Source organism: Rhinoraja longicauda, chromosome 32 (genome assembly GCF_053455715.1).
Source record: "Rhinoraja longicauda isolate Sanriku21f chromosome 32, sRhiLon1.1, whole genome shotgun sequence".
Taxonomy (NCBI): domain Eukaryota; kingdom Metazoa; phylum Chordata; class Chondrichthyes; order Rajiformes; family Arhynchobatidae; genus Rhinoraja; species Rhinoraja longicauda.
The window spans coordinates 28,435,970-28,451,755 of NC_135984.1; the positions used below are offsets into that span (position 1 = coordinate 28,435,970).

At 57.7% G+C, this 15,786-nt stretch overlaps 1 pseudogene; it reads right to left on the reverse strand.

Annotated features, from left to right (window-relative positions):
- Nucleotides 1-504: 504 nt before the first annotated feature.
- Nucleotides 505-15,786, reverse strand: part of LOC144608756 (suppressor of tumorigenicity 14 protein homolog) — a 63,572-nt pseudogene continuing 48,290 nt past the window's right edge.

Sequence of the window (15,786 nt, forward strand, 5' to 3'; positions counted from 1 at the left end):
GGCCGCCAGCAGCGGTGGGGCTAATTTCACAGCAGCTCATCCAGCGGACGTTCCTCACAGAGTTTCAGCAAGTGAGCTGAGGAAACCAAACTGCAGTTTGTGGGCAACCCGTCTCATCCCAGCGCAGTCTGACCAAGCCCACCCACATGGGGGAGGAGGGGCAGGGGGGGGGGGGGAGGGAGGGGAGGGGGAGGGAGGGAGGGAGATGAGGGGAGTGGTGGGAAGAGGAGGGGAGGGGAGGAAGGGGGGGGGGGTCACTGCAGTATTCCAGCTCACTGTACTCACCCCCTCACCCAGACCCCCCCACCCCACCCTGAGCATTTATTCAGAACACTAAATAACCAATCACCCCACAGAATCTTCACTGATGGCATTGATTAGATGAGACTGTACATTATCTACAGGTTGGGCGAGTGTGAAGCAGGTCCAGGGGTGGCGTACGCTCCACACTGCCGCTCCGTGATGGCACGATGTTTGGGTACCCAGGCGGTAGCGAGTCCACATCTACACTGCAGTGTGTTCCTTGATCCACTCCCGGAACTTGGACACCTTGGTGTAGACGCCGGGCTTGTTCTTCCTGGCACATCCGTCCCCCCAGCTGACAATGCCGGCCAGGAATACCTTGCCGTTATCCTCCACGCTTGACATCGGGCCACCAGAGTCCCCCTGAAACCACACAGCCATCGGTCAGTGCCAGGACCAGTGACGGTCAGTGCCAGGACCAGTGACGGTCAGTGCCAGGACCAGTGACGGTCAATGCCAGGTCCAGCGGGCAGTGCCAGGTCCATCGGTCAGTGCCAGGACCAGTGACGGTCAGTGCCAGGTCCAGCGGGCAGTGGCACGGCTGGAACAACACTGAACATGGCCATCAGCACACCCACCCCCACACTCCCTGTCCCACCCCCCACTCCCTGCCACTCCCTGCTTTGTGATTGAACGCTGGTGGCCAGAGGCATACAAGAGGCCGGGACCCTGTGTGTGTCGGGCACCTCCGACTGAACCACCCTGTCGGGGATGGAGACAGGTCCCACACATCTCACAGCACGCCCATCCCATCCCATCCCATCCCATCCCATCCCCATCCCATCCCATCCCATCCCATCCCATCCACAGTTAAATCACCAAGGCATTACAGGCTACCGACCAAACACCGGGAAATGGGGCTCAATGGTTGGCACAGGCCTGATGGGCCGAAGGGCGTGTTTCTCTCTTGAATTACTTCACCAGGAAGTCAGCAAGAATTCCAGCTACAAATTCCGAATGCTTAATTACGGATTTTAAATGTTGTGTCTTATTAAGTTTAAGATGAACTGAATGGGAGGAAGTCACCAACCAAAACCAAAGTACAGGAAATGGCCCAGTTTAAAGGGACAGAGAGTGTGGAGGAGCGGTCAGTTACTTAGGGCAGACGGGCAGTCTCTGCCTGCTATAGAGAGACACACAGCAGGCCCACATACAACCCGCTGCACAAACCAGGCAGACCTCAGGCAGTGAACTAGTCTACGGGAGGGCATGTGAGGGGTCTGAGACAGCAGAGGGCAGGTGACAGGGCCACGCGTGGGCAAGGGGCAGCAGGGGGCAGCAGGGGGCAGGTGACAGGGCCATGCGTGGGCAAGGGGCAGCAGGGGGCAGCAGGGGGCAGCAGGGGGCAGGTGACAGGGCCATGCGTGGGCAAGGGGCAGCAGGGGGCAGCAGAGGGCAGGTGATCGGGACGTGTGGGCAAGGGGCAGCAGGGGGCAGCAGGGGGCAGCAGGGGGCAGCAGGGGGCAGCAGGGGGCAGCAGGGGGCAGGTGACCGGGACGCGTGGGCAAGGGGTGTGAGGAGGTGGGTGGGGAGACACTCAGCACAGGATGCCTGATTCAATTTCTCCATCTCCGCTGATCTGTCCCCTGGATGAGGCTCTCCACACTGGGACTTCGAATTATTATGGGTAACAAAGAAATGGCAGAAGAGTTGAACAGGTACTTCACTAAGGAAGACACAAACAATCTCCCAGATGTACTAGAGGACAGAGGATCTAGGGGGATAGAGGAACTGAAAGAAATTTGCATTAGGCGAGAAATAGTATTGGGTAGACTGATGGGACTGAAGGATGATAAATCCTCAGGGCCTGATGGTCTGCATCCCAGGGTACTCAGGGAGGTGGCTCTAGAAATAGTGGTCGCATTGCTGATCATTTTCCAATTCAGGATCAGTTCCTGTGGATTGGAGGATAACTAACGTTATCCCACTTTTCAAGAAAGGAGCGAGAGAGAAAACGGGGAATTACAGACCAGTTAGCCTGACATCAGTGGTGGGGAAGATGCTGGAGTCAACTATTAAAGAGGTAATAACAGTGCATTTGGATAGCAGTAAAAGGATAAGTCCAAGTCTGCAGGGATTTATGAAAGGGAAATCATGCTTGACTAATCTTCTGGAATTTTTTGAGGATGTGACAAGTAAAATGGATGAAGGGGAGCCAGTGGATGTCGTGTATCTAGACTTCCAGAAAGCCTTTGATAAGGTCCCACGCGGGAGATTGGTGAGCAAAATTAGAGCACATGGTATTGAGGGTAGAGTGTTGACATGGATAGAGAATTGGTTGGCAGACAGGAAGCAAAGAGTAGGAGTAAACGGGTCTTTTTCAGAATGGCAGGCAGTGGCGAATGGAGTGCCGCAAGGCTCGGTGTTGGGGCCGCAACTGTTTACCATATATATTAATGATTTGGATGAAAGAATTAGAAGTAACACTAGCAGGTTTACGGATGACACAAAGCTGGGTGGCAGAGTGAACTGCGAAGAGGATGTTAGGAGGTTGCAGGGTGACCTGGACAGGTTGAGTGAGTGGGCAGATGCGTGGCAGATGCAGTATAATATAGATAAATGTGAGGTTATCCACTTTGGCGGCAAAAACAAGGAGGCAGATTATTGTCTCAATGGTGCCAGGTTAGGTAAGGGGGAGGTGCAGCGAGACCTGGGTGTCCTTGTACACCAGTCACTGAAAGTTGGCGTGCAGGTACAGCAGGCAGTGAAGAAAGCTAATGGCATGTTGGCCTTCATAACGAGAGGATTTCAGTACAGGGCCCTGGTAAGACCACATCTGGAGTATTGTGTACAGTTTTGGTCTCCTAATTTGAGGAAGGACATCCTTGTAATTGAGGCAGTGCAGCGTAGGTTCACGAGATTGATCCCTGGGATGGCGGGACTATCATATGAGGAAAGATTGAAAAGACTAGGCTTGTATTTACTGGAGTTTAGAAGGATGAGAGGGGATCTTATAGAGACATATAAAATTATATAAGGACTGGACAAGCTGGATGCAGGAAAAATGTTCCCAATGTTGGGGAAGTCCAGAACCCACAGTCTTAGAATAAAGGGGAGGCCATTTAAAACTGAGGTGAGAAGGAACCTTTTCACCCAGAGAGTTGTGAATTTGTGGAATTCTCTGCCACAGAGGGCAGTGGAGGCCAAATCACTGGATGAATTTAAGAAAGAGTTAGATAGAGCTCTGGGGGCTAGTGGAATCAAGGGATATGGGGAGAAGGCAGGCACGGGTTACCGATTGTGGATGATCAGCCATGATCACAATGAATGACGGTGCTGGTTCGAAGGGCCAAATGGCCTCCTCCTGCACCTATTTTCTATGTTTCTATGTCCCTGTTCTTTGTGTGGGAAAGAACTGCAGATGTTGGTCTAAACCGTAGACAGACACAAAGTGCTGGAGTAACTCAGCGGGACAGGCAGCATCTCTGGAGAGAAGGAATGGGTGATGTTTCAGGTCGAGTCACTTCAGTCTGAACAAGGGTCTCGACCCGAAACTTCACCCATTCCTTCTCTCCAGAGATGCTGCCTGTCCCGCTGAGTTACTCCAGCATTTTGTGTCGCTCGTTAGTATGCATGGCTCCCCTCTGCTATTCATTCACCCCTCCCCCACATCCCGTCTGTGTCCCGTAGTTCTGCTCCCACTGCCCCTGCCCCCACCCATACCTTCAGTGGGTCACACTGGAAACGGGGCTTGAGTGGGCAAGGTGCCAAGTACCAGCAGGCCCCTGGGGTTTCCTTGCCCAGGGAGGAGCTGTCAACACCAGCCCTGCCTGGAACATCGACGCCCCACTTCCACCAGTGCCACCCACACCACAGTGAGTGTGAGGGACACAGCAAACGGGAGTGAGCAGGAGAGGGCTGGTGGAGCAGGTGACCCTGTGGGCTCGCTGTGTGGGGAGTTGTGGTCATGCCCCTACCTGGCACGTCGATGCCCCTACCTGGCGCATTGATGCCCCTACCTGGCGCATTGATGCCCCTACTTGGCGCATTGATGCCCCTTCCTGGCGTATTGATGCCCCTACCTGGCGTATTGATGCCCCTACCTGGCGCATTGATGCCCCTTCCTGGCGTATTGATGCCCCTACCTGGCATATATTGATGCCCCTACCTGGCGAGTTGATGCCCCTACCTGGCACATCGATGCCCCACTCCCCCAGAGTGAGGGTGCGGGCCACACTAGGGGTGGAGCGAGCATGTCCCCCAACCCCCCCGGTGTGTAGATCCCCTGTGGTCCCCCGGTATGTGGGCCCCCCGGTGTGTGGGTCCCCGGTGTGTGTGTCCACGCAGTATGTGGGCCCCCCGGTGTGTGGCCCCCCCGGTGTGTGTGTCCAGTGTGTGGGCCCCCCGGTGTGTGGGTCCCCGGTGTGTGGGCCCCCCGGTGTGTGGGTCCCCGGTGTGTGGGTCCCCGGTGTGTGGGTCCCCGGGTGTGTGGGTCCCCGGTGTGTGGGTCCCCGGTGTGTGGGTCCCCGGTGTGTGGGTCCCCGGTGTGTGGGTCCCCGGTGTGTGGGCCCCCCGGTGTGTGTCCCCGGTATGTGGGTCCCCGGTGTGTGGGTCCCCGGTGTGTGGGTCCCCGGTGTGTGGGTCCCCGGTGTGTGGGTCCCCGGTGTGTGGGTCCCCGGTGTGTGGGCCCCCCGGTGTGTGTCCCCGGTATGTGGGTCCCCGGTGTGTGGGTCCCCGGTGTGTGGGTCCCCGGTGTGTGGGTCCCCGGTGTGTGGGCCCCCCGGTGTGTGTCCCCGGTATGTGGGCCCCCCGGTGTGTGGGCCCCCCGGTGTGTGGGCCCCCCGGTGTGTGGGTCCCCGGTCCGTGGGCGGTGCCGTACCTGGCAGGCGTCGATGCCACCACTCAGGTAGCCGGCGCACAGCATGCGACTGGTGACGGTGCTGCTCAGCAGATCGTTGCAGTTCCTCCTGCGGATGATGCGGACCTCAGCTTTCTGCAGGACCGTGGCCACCCCACCTGCAGCGAGAGAGAGAGAGAGAGGCCGCTCCAGCATCAACGCTCTCCTTCCTCACCCCTACCGACCGGCTACGCTCTCCTTCCTCACCCCTACCGACAGGCAGCTGGACACACACTCCCCCCCCCCCCCCCACCCCCGCGTTGCCAGCACAAACTGCTGGAGGACCTCAGTGGTTCAGGTAGCATCTGTGGAAGGAAATGGACAGATAGTATTTTGGTAGAGAGAGGTGGACAGGGAATGAGGAGGGGCAGGGACAGGGACAGGAGGGGTCGGGAGGGCAGGAGGAGGCGGGAGGGGTCGGGGGTGGGGCAGTTGGGGCAGAGAGGGGTCGGGAGGGGCAGGAGGGGACGGGAGGGGTCGGGGGGCAGGAGGAGGCGGGAGGGGTCGGGGGGGGTCGGGAGGGGCAGGAGGGGTCGGGAGGGGCAGGAGGGGGCGGGAGGGGTCGGGGGGGCAGTTGGGGCAGAGAGGGGTCGGGAGGGGCAGGAGGGGGCGGGGGGGGCAGGAGGGGCAGTTGGGGCAGAGAGGGGCCGGGAGGGGCAGGAGGGGGCGGGAGGGACAGGAGAGGGCAGGAGGGGCAGTTGGGGCAGAGAGGGGTCGGGAGGGGCAGGAGGGGGCGGGAGGGGTCGGGGGGGGCAGGAGGGGGCGGGAGGGGTCGGGGGGGGCAGGAGGGGGCGGGAGGGGTCGGGGGGGGCAGGAGGGGGCGGGAGGGGTCGGGGGGGGCAGAGAGGGGTCGGGAGGGGCAGGAGGGGCAGGAGGGGGCGGGAGGGGCAGGAGGGGCAGGAGGGGGCGGGAGGGGCAGGAGGGGGCGGGAGGGGCTGGAGGGGCAGGAGGGGTCGGGGGGGCAGGAGGGGGCGGGAGGGGCAGGAGGGGCAGGGGGGGGCGGGAGGGGCAGGGGGGGGCAGGAGGGGTCGGGGGGGCAGGAGGGGGCGGGAGGGGCAGGAGAGGGCGGGAGGGGCAGGGGGGGGCAGGAGGGGGCGGGAGAGGTCGGGGGGGGCAGGAGGGGGCGGGAGGGGTCGGGGGGGGCAGGAGGGGGCGGGAGGGGTCGGGGGGGGCAGGAGGGGGCGGGAGGGGTCGGGGGGGCAGAGAGGGGTCGGGAGGGGCAGGAGGGGCAGGAGGGGGCGGGAGGGGCAGGAGGGGTCGGGGGGGCAGGAGGGGGCGGGAGGGGCAGGAGAGGGCGGGAGGGGCAGGGGGGGGCAGGAGGGGACGGGGGGGGGGGGCAGTTGGGGCAGAGAGGGGCCGGGAGGTGGCGAGGTGTTAAGAGGAAGATGTACCACAGCCCACCACACAGACCAGCCTCACCACCATCAAGCTCCCTTGGGAAAGTCACCGATATAATCCAACACTCCACACCCAGTCTCACCTCCTTCCCCATCTGCCACAGGGTGGACGATACAAAGTGCTGAAAGTGCTGAAAGCCCCAGCACTTCCCCTGCCATCTACACATGAATGGCCCGCTCATTTGTCAGTCCTACTCCATCAGACTGAAGAAGAGTCTCGACCTAAAACCCCGGCTGACCATTCCCGCCATAGATGCTGCCTGACCCACTGAGTTCTTCCAGCATTTTGTGTTTTGCTGATGATTCCAGCAATGCAGTGCTTGGTATCTGTGTTTTGAAGTTGTGGTCTGTGGGGACCGTGATAGACGTACAGGTTTGCATGTGTGGACTCTGCAGAGTATCCAAGGTCCAGCTCGCAGTGTGCAGCTACTCCAATGAGGGCTTGTATTACGGCAGCAAATGAAAATCATTAAAAAAAACTACACTAGAAATCTGAAATTAATACAGAAACTGCTGGTGACACTCAGCTGGTCAGGCAGCATCTGTGGAAAGGGAGTTATTGTTTCAATGACATCGACAACAACAAGCAGCTCACAGATCCACACGATACAAAACAGACACAGAGTGCTGGTATTTATTCACTAAATGCTGGAGTAACTCAGCAGGTCAGGCAGCATCTCAGGAGAGAAGGAATGGGTGACGTTTCGGGTCGAGACCCTTCTTCAGACTGATGTCAGGGGGGCGGGACAAAGGAAGGATATAGGTGGAGACAGGAAGATAGAGGGAGATCTGGGAAGGGGGAGGGGAAGAGAGGGACAGAGGAGCTATCTAAAGTTGGAGAAGTCGATGTTCATACCACTGGGCAGTGTAACTCAGCGGGTCAGGCAGCATCTCTGGAGAGCATGGATAGGTGCCATTTCGGGTCAGGACCCTTCTATAGACTCACTCCCTGACCTGCTGAGTTTAGTTTAGAGAGACAGCGCAGAAACAGGCCCTTCGGCCCACTGAGTCCGAGCCGACCAGCGATCCCTGCACACTAACACTATCCTACACACCTGGGACAAATTACAATTTTTACAGAAGCCAAATTAACCGACAAACCTGTATGTCATTGGAATGTGAGCACCGGGAAAACCCACGCAAGTCACCAGGAGTACGTACAAACTCCATAAAGAGAGCACCCGTGGTCAGGATCAAACCCGGGTCTCCGGCGCTACAAGGCAGCTGCTCTACCACTGCGCCACCATGCCACCCATCCGTTGAAGTTCCTCCAGCACTTTGCCGTTTCTTGTGAAGCAGCAGCTGCTGTTCCTTACATAGAAACATTGAAAATAGTTGCAGGAGTAGGCCATTTGGCCCTTCGAGCCATTCAATATGGTCATGGCTGATCATCGAAAATCAGGACCCCATTCCTGCTTTTCCCCATGTCCCTTGATTCCGTTCGCCCCAAGAGCTACACTCACCATTCTCCTGCAGTTTGCCCCAGCCAGTGATCCAGGTGGCTTTGCCGACGGGGAAGTCGTGAGCTGCCTCGGGCAGGCAGATGGGTTGGACCACGCTGGAGAAGGAGATGGGCTCGGCCAGCTCCAGCAGTGCGATGTCATTGTCAAACGTCTGTGGGTTGTAGCGCTGGTGAACGATGATCTGCTTCACACTCCTCTTCTGCACGAGCTCCGTCAGCTTGCGCTGCACATGCAAGCCCATGTAGGCCGTCCAGTGGTGGGGGTCAGAGTACCTGCAGCACACAGCCGGTCAGCACCAGGGCCGGACATGCCAGTGACCGCATGGGGACGGGATGGGAGGAGGGCAGGGAGGGGGTGGGAGGTAGGCAGCGAGGGGGTGGGGGGGTAGGGAGCGAGGGGGTGGGGAGTAGGCAGGGAGGGGGTGGGAGGTGGGCAGGGAGGGGGTGGGAGGTGGGCAGCGAGGGGGTGGGGGGTAGGCAGGGAGGGGGTGGAAGGTGGGCAGGGTGGGGGTGAGGTGGACAGGATGGGCGGAGGGGGTGAGGGTGGCGGTTGGGGAGGGAGGGGTAGGCACGGTGGGGAGTGGGCAGAGAGGGGGTGGGGGATGGGTGGGGGAGGGAGGGGGTTGGGTGGTGGGGGGGGATGGGCGGTGAGGGGGGATGGGCGGTGGGGGGGGTGGGCGGTGGGGGGTATGGGCGGTGGGGGGGATGGGCGGTGGGGGGGATGGGCGGTGGGGGGGATGGGCGGTGAGGGGGTGGGCAGTGGGGGGATGGGTGGTGGTGGGATGAGCGGTGGGGGGGCGGTGGGGGGGATGGGCAGTGGGGGGGATGGGCGGTGGGGGGATGGGCGGTGGGGGGGGATGGGCGGTGGGGGGGATGGGCGGTGGGGGGGGATGGGCGGTGAGGGGGATGGGCAGTGGGGGGATGGGCAGTGGTGGGATGAGCGGTGGGGGGGATGGGCGGTGGGGGGGATGGGCGGTGGGGGGATGGGCAGTGGGGGGATGAGCGGTGGGGGGGATGGGCGGTGGGGGGGATGGGCGGTGGGGGGGATGGGCGGTGGGGGGGATGGGCGGTGGGGGGGATGGGCGGTGGGGGGGATGGGCGGTGGGGGGGGATGGGCGGTGGGGGGGATGAGCGGTGGGGGGGATGAGCGGTGGGGGGGCGGTGAGGGTGGATGGGCGGTGGGGGGGGATGGGCGGTGGGGGGGATGGGCGGTGGGGGGGATGGGCGGTGGGGGGGATGGGCAGTGGGGGGATGGGCGGTGGGGGGGATGGGCGGGGAGGGGGATGGGCGGTGGGGGGGATGGGCAGTGGGGGGGATGGGCAGTGGGGGGGATGGGGAGATGGGAGGGTGACAGAACGAGGTTGAAATTGACCCTACCCACCAATCCTGTGATTGGTATCTCTAGCGGACAGCCCCCGACCCTCTGCCCCCCGACCCACTGCCCCCCGACCCACTGCCCCCCCGACCCTCTGCCCCCCGACCCACTGCCCCCCGACCCACTGCCCCCCGACACACTGGCACCCTGACCCTCTCCCCCTGACCCTCTGCCCCCTACCTGACGGTGCGTTCGTCCTGGAAGCAGTGTGCGGCAGACACGAGCCAGCGGGTGGAGATGACGGATGCCCCACATGTGCCGCCATGGGTCTGGAAGTGTAGACTGACCTGCCACGGCCACTCACCCACCTCCGCATCCTTGCCACCCACAATGCGCGAGTGCTTGTAGGGACGCGAGCCGCAGTCTGTGGAAAATCCAGACATTACCCCGGGCTCCCACTGCACACATGCAACATCCCAACCCCCCCAAACCCCAACCCCCCATCCCCCCACCCACCTGCTCTCCCGCAAGGCCACACACTCCCACAGCGACCTGCACTTCCAGCCCCAGCCCGCTCCTCACTCTGTAACCCTCTCTGTAGTTGGGACCACCATTTCCCCCTCCCCCATCTAAATGCAACCCCCAGCCCTCTGTGTGACCTCCCTGTCAGCACAGGCAGTAGGCAGGAGAATGAGGTTGAGAGGGAGAGACAGGTCAGCCATGATTGAAGTAGCAGGCTTGATGGGCCTAATGGTCTAATTCTGCCCATGAACACAGGGCAGTGCAGCACTGGTCCTTCAGCCCACATGGCCTGTGCCCCCCGCGATGCCCAGACCACCACCCCTCTGCCCGTATATGCACAGCCACGATACCCAGACCACCACCCCTCTGCCGTGCCCACCACCCCTCTGCCTGTGCCCAGCATGATGCCGTGCCCACCACCCCTCTGCCTGTGCCCACCCCCCCCTCTGCCTGTGCCCACCACCCCTCTGCCCGTACGTGCACTGCCACGATGAGCACTTACTACAGTTGTTCTCGTCGGAGCCGTCGGCACAGTGGGCCTTGCCGTCACACTGGGCATTCTTCTTGCGGAGGCAGGAGCCATCCTTGCACTTGTATGTGTACTCGCTACAGGGCACCGTCAAGTCAGCTGTGGCAACAAACACACGGCTCAGACACTGGGTGGCGCTGTGCCCAGCGGGTAGAGCTGCTGGCTCATGGCACCAGCGACAAAGGGTTGATCCTGACTACTGTATGTACAGAGATTGTATGTTCTCCCCGTCACCTGCATGGGTTCTCTCCAGGTGCTCCGGATACCTTCCACGTTCTAAAGACGTTCAGGTTGTAGATTAATTGGCCTCTGTAAATTGTAAATTGTCCCTAGTGTGTGGGATGTGTTAATGTGCAGGGATCACTGGCCGGCACGGACTCGGTGGGCCGAATGGCCTGTGTCCGTGCTGTACCTCTAAACTAAACTAAACTACTACCCCCCGCCCCACCGTTGCTCAGTGACCCATTCCCCCTGTAGGAGCCATTTGTGTTTGTATTAGCTGTTTCGCATATTATATTATTTTGTATCTTGCTGTATTACTTTGGACACTTGGGGGTTGTGAGATGAATACATATATGGGCATAATGGACTGGGTGGAGCCAGAATTAGGGGTATATCTGGGAATGCAGAGATGGGAGGGTTAAACACGGTGGAGATTGGTGAGATATTGTTCTTATCAGACCTGTGACTAGAGAAAGGTTTGGATAGGTACAGATCTGTTTGTATTACTACTTCAATAAACAACTAATTAGACGTAAAAGACCTGACTGCAATCTGCCAAATGGGAAGATTCATGCTGTCAAAATGATTCAGCAACAGCCGTGCTGTATTAGCATCCATTCCACATGAAAACAGAACCAAAGAGATCAAGGAGTTGGACTTGGACAAAGACAATCTGCCAATGGAAAGAGCACTGGGATTGAGCTGGTGCAATAAAACAGATGTGTTCAAGTTCAGAATTGGTGTACAGGAACGACCATATCTAGACGTGGCATTTTGTCTGTAGTCGGCTCTACATACTATGGCGAGTCCCGAAACTTGTTGGTTGTAGAAGAAGTTTATTGCGGCAGCAATATTCGAATACAAAGGTTAAACAACAAGGTAAAGGACAACCATCAAAAACTCACTGTCTTCTTCAAAGACTTCTTTGAACTGAACATTTCGGGCGCCAAAAGCGCACATGACAACGCTGTCCAATCAGCAATGTCGCTCTCTGGACCAATCCCTACGGTCGCGCTCACACGTGACCTTGCTGGCCAATCTGAGGGTTCGACGACCTGGACCATTCTCTATGGTCGCTACAATACGACCCTTTAGGATTTCTAGCACCATTTACTCTGCCAGCCTGATTATGCAGGAACTCTGCAAGGAGATGGTTGGAATGAAGACATACCCCAAACCTCCTCTCAGCGATGGACGGGATGGCTAGCAGATCTCAACAAGATTGCAGAGTTAAAGTGGACCGTACAAGCTTTGGTCAAATCAGATACACACAGCTGCACCACTTTCCAGACGCCAGCGAAAGTGGCTACTGTACTGTTTCATATCTAAGACTGGAAAACGATAGCAAAGAGGTGCATATTGTTTTCATAATGGGAAAATCCAGAATGGCACCATTAAAACAAATGACGATTCCCAGAATGGAGCTTACAGCTGCAGTCCTAGCTGTCAGAGTTGACACAACTCTGCAAAAAGAATTACAGCTTCAACTGGACAAATCAATCGTCTGGACCGAGAGCACAACGGTGCTTACGTACATCAACAACAAAACCAAACGCTTCCAAACATTTGTAGCAAACAGGATCTCCTTTGTAAGGGATGCCACTGATGTATCACAATGGAGATATGTTAGCACAAAGGAAAATCCTCTGGAGGACTAACAGCAGACTGCTTATTAAACTGTAAAAGATGGATCAAAGGATTTCTCTGTAAGTCAGACAGAGAATGGCCAAAACCTCGCTTGGAATCTGCAATCTCTGCTAATGATCCAGAAATCAAGCAAGACATTACAAAGACATTACAAGGATCCATTGAACTCCACAAACTCTCTGATCACCTATTTCCCATCATGGAGGAATCTGAAGACTGCCACAGCTTGGGTTCTTAAAGTAAAGATAACACTCTTGCAATTGACTCGAAAGAGAAAGGCGATTCAGGCTGCTGTGAGGAGCCTTGAAAAAGATCCTGGCAAACTGAAAGAGAAGGTTGAAAAGGAGATGCAAGTCTTTAACGCAACACTCCACAGACAATGTTTATGTCCAGAAGATCTTTCCCAAGCAGAAAGTGCAATCACCTCTTCCAGTCAAAGACAAAAATTAGAAGAAGAACTATCAGCACTAGAAGGTGGTAGTAATACCATCAAAAGAAGCTGCCATTTATACAAACTGGATCCGGTGCTGAGAGTAGGTGGTCGCCTGAATAGACTAGCGATGCCTGAAGAGGCCAAACATCCTATTATTCTCTCGAAGGACCATTACATATCAACACTACTGTTCCAACATATCCATGAACAGCTGGGACATGGAGGAAGAAATCATATGCCGTCTCGTCTCCGTAAAAGATACTGGATTATGAAAGCTAACTCTGCTGCAAGGAAAATCATAACACACTGTGTTGTATGTAAATGACAGTGGGGAAGGGTTGGGGAACTAAAGATGGCAGATTTACCCCTGGTGAGAATTCGACCAGACAAGCCTCCATTTACAGATACTACTTTGGTGCTATAGAGATCAAAAGAGGACAAAGTTATGTTAAAAGGTGTGGTGTAATCTTCACCTGCATGGCAAGCATGGCAGTACACCTTGAAGTGGCATGTACAAGATACGGACTCCTGCATCCATGCATTACGAAGATTCATTTGTCGATGAGGTCAAGTTTGATCTTTAAGATCAGACATTGGCACAGATTTTATTGGAGCAGAAAGAGAATTGAGAGAAGCATTCAATAGCTTGAATCCGGACAAGATCCAGGATGCTAGGTTTCAGTGAGGGATAAGGTGGTACTTTAACCTTCCAGCAGGATCCCATCTCGGCAGTGTTTGGGAACGACTGACCCGCATGGTTCGAAATGTGCTGCGCTCTGTTCTTAGCCAACAAGTTCTGGATGATGAAGGATTTGTGAAGTTGAAGCAATTTTAAATGTTCAACCCATTACCAAGAATTCTGATGATCCAATGAACCTGGAAGCACTCACACCAAACCATCTTCTTCAGTTGAAAGGCAAGCCAATACTACCACCTGGGTTTTTTGTAAAGGAAGATTTATACATCAGATGCAGATGGGGACAGGTACAATATATGGCAGATCTCTTTTGAAAACGGCGGATACGAGAATATTTGCCTCTGATCCAAGAACGACAACGGTGTTCAAAGGTGAAAAGAAGCTTTGCTACAGGTGACATTGTTGTGGTGGCTGAGTCCACTGCACCACGAGGCTCCTGGCTAATGGGCAGAATATTGGAGACCATACCAGATGCACGAGGTCTTGTGCGGACAGTTCAACTTCAGACTAAGAGCAACATCTTGGAAAGACCGATAATGAAGATATGTCTGCTCCTGGAAGCTGATACCTGAGTACAGCAAAGACTGGTGGCCTTAAAGGTTGAAGAATCACTAAAGTAGATTAGATGCCAACATATAGTAGTACATACCTGTTTATTTTGATTATGTGTAAAGTTTATAGCTCCTTTTAATGTTTACTAGTAATTGTTTCATTATATACATAGAACAATTAGGGGCCGGTGTGTAGGAGCCATTTGTGTTTGTACTAGCTGTTTAGCATATTATATTATTTTGTATCTTGCTGTATAATTTTGGACACTTGGGGGTTGTTGTGAGATGAATGGGTATAATGGACTGGGAGGAGCCAGAATTAGGGGTATATCTGGGAATGCAGAGACGGGAGGGGTCAGACATGGAGCAGCTTGGTGAGATATAGTTCTGACCAGGCCTGTGACGAGAGAAACATTTGGATAGATACAGATTTGTTTGTATTACTGCTTCCACAAACGACTAATTAAACTGAAAAGTCTTTAAGATCTCTCTGTTGGGGCTGTGCGTGAAGATTGTTCACTCCTACCCTCTGTGAAGTACGGCAATCGGGAAGGACCTTCTTGCAAATGGACAGAAGTTGCCATTACAGCCCTGTTGCCCAGCCAGACTCTAGCATGGACTGGAAGGGGTTAACCCATCCTCCCCCCCCCCCCCACAACCTCCCATCACCAATGGGACAAACATCCTCCAGTGGCTGAGCAACGCTAGCACCAACCCGGGGGGGGGGGGAGAGGGGGTGGTGTTGGGGGGAGGGGGGAGGAGGAGGTGTTGGGGGGAGGAGGTGGTGTTGGGGGGGAGGGGCGGTGTTAGGGGAGGGGGGGAGGAGGGGGTGTTGGGGAGAGGAGGTGGTGTTGGGGGGAGGAGGGGGTGTTGGGGGGGAGGAGGGGGTGTTGGGGGGGAGGGGGGTGTTGGGGGGAGGAGGGGGTGTTGGGGGGAGGAGGTGGTGTTGGGGGGGGGAAGGGGGTGTTGGGGGGAGGAGGCGGTGTTGGGGGGAGGAGGGGGTGTTGGGGGGGAGGAGGGGGTGTTGGAGGAGGGGTGGTGTTGGGGGGAGGAGGGGGTGTTGGGGGGAGGAGGCGGTGTTGGGGGAGGAGGGGGTGTTGGGGGGAGGAGGGGGTGTTGGAGGAGGGGTGGTGTTGGGGGGAGGAGGGGATGTTGGGGGGAGGAGGCGGTGTTGGAGGGAGGAGGGGGTGTTGGGGGGGAAGGGGGGTGTTGGGGGGGAGGAGGGGGTGTTGGGGGGAGGGGGGGTGTTGGGGGGAGGAGGGGGTGTTGGGGGGAGGAGGGGGTGTTGGGGGGGAGGGGGGGTGTTGGGGGGGAGCGGGGGTGTTGGGGGGAGGAGGCGGTGTTGGGGGGAGGAGGGGGTATTGGGGGGGAGGGGGGGTGTTGGGGGGGAGCGGGGATGTTGGGGGGAGGAGGCGGTGTTGGGGGGAGGAGGGGGTGTTGGGGGGGAGGGGGGTGTTGGGGGGGAGCGGGGGTGTTGGGGGGAGGAGGCGGTGTTGGGGGGGAGGAGGGGGTGTTGGGGGGGAGCGGGGGTGTTGGGGGGAGGAGGCGTGTTGGGGGGAGGAGGGGGTGTTGGGGGGGAGCGGGGGTGTTGGGGGTGGAGGCGGTGTTGGGGGGAGGAGGGGGTGTTGGGGGGGAGCAGGGGTGTTGGGGGGAGGAGGCGGTGTTGGGGGGAGGGGGGGTTTGGGGGGAGGGGGGGTGTTGGGGGGGAGCGAGGGTGTTGGGGGGAGGAGGCGGTGTTGGGGGGAGGAGGGGGTGTTGGGGGGAGGAGGGGGTGTTGGGGGGGAGGGGGGGTGTTGGGGGGGAGCGAGGGTGTTGGGGGGAGGAGGCGGTGTTGGGGGGAGGAGGGGGTGTTGGGGGGAGGAGGGGGTGTT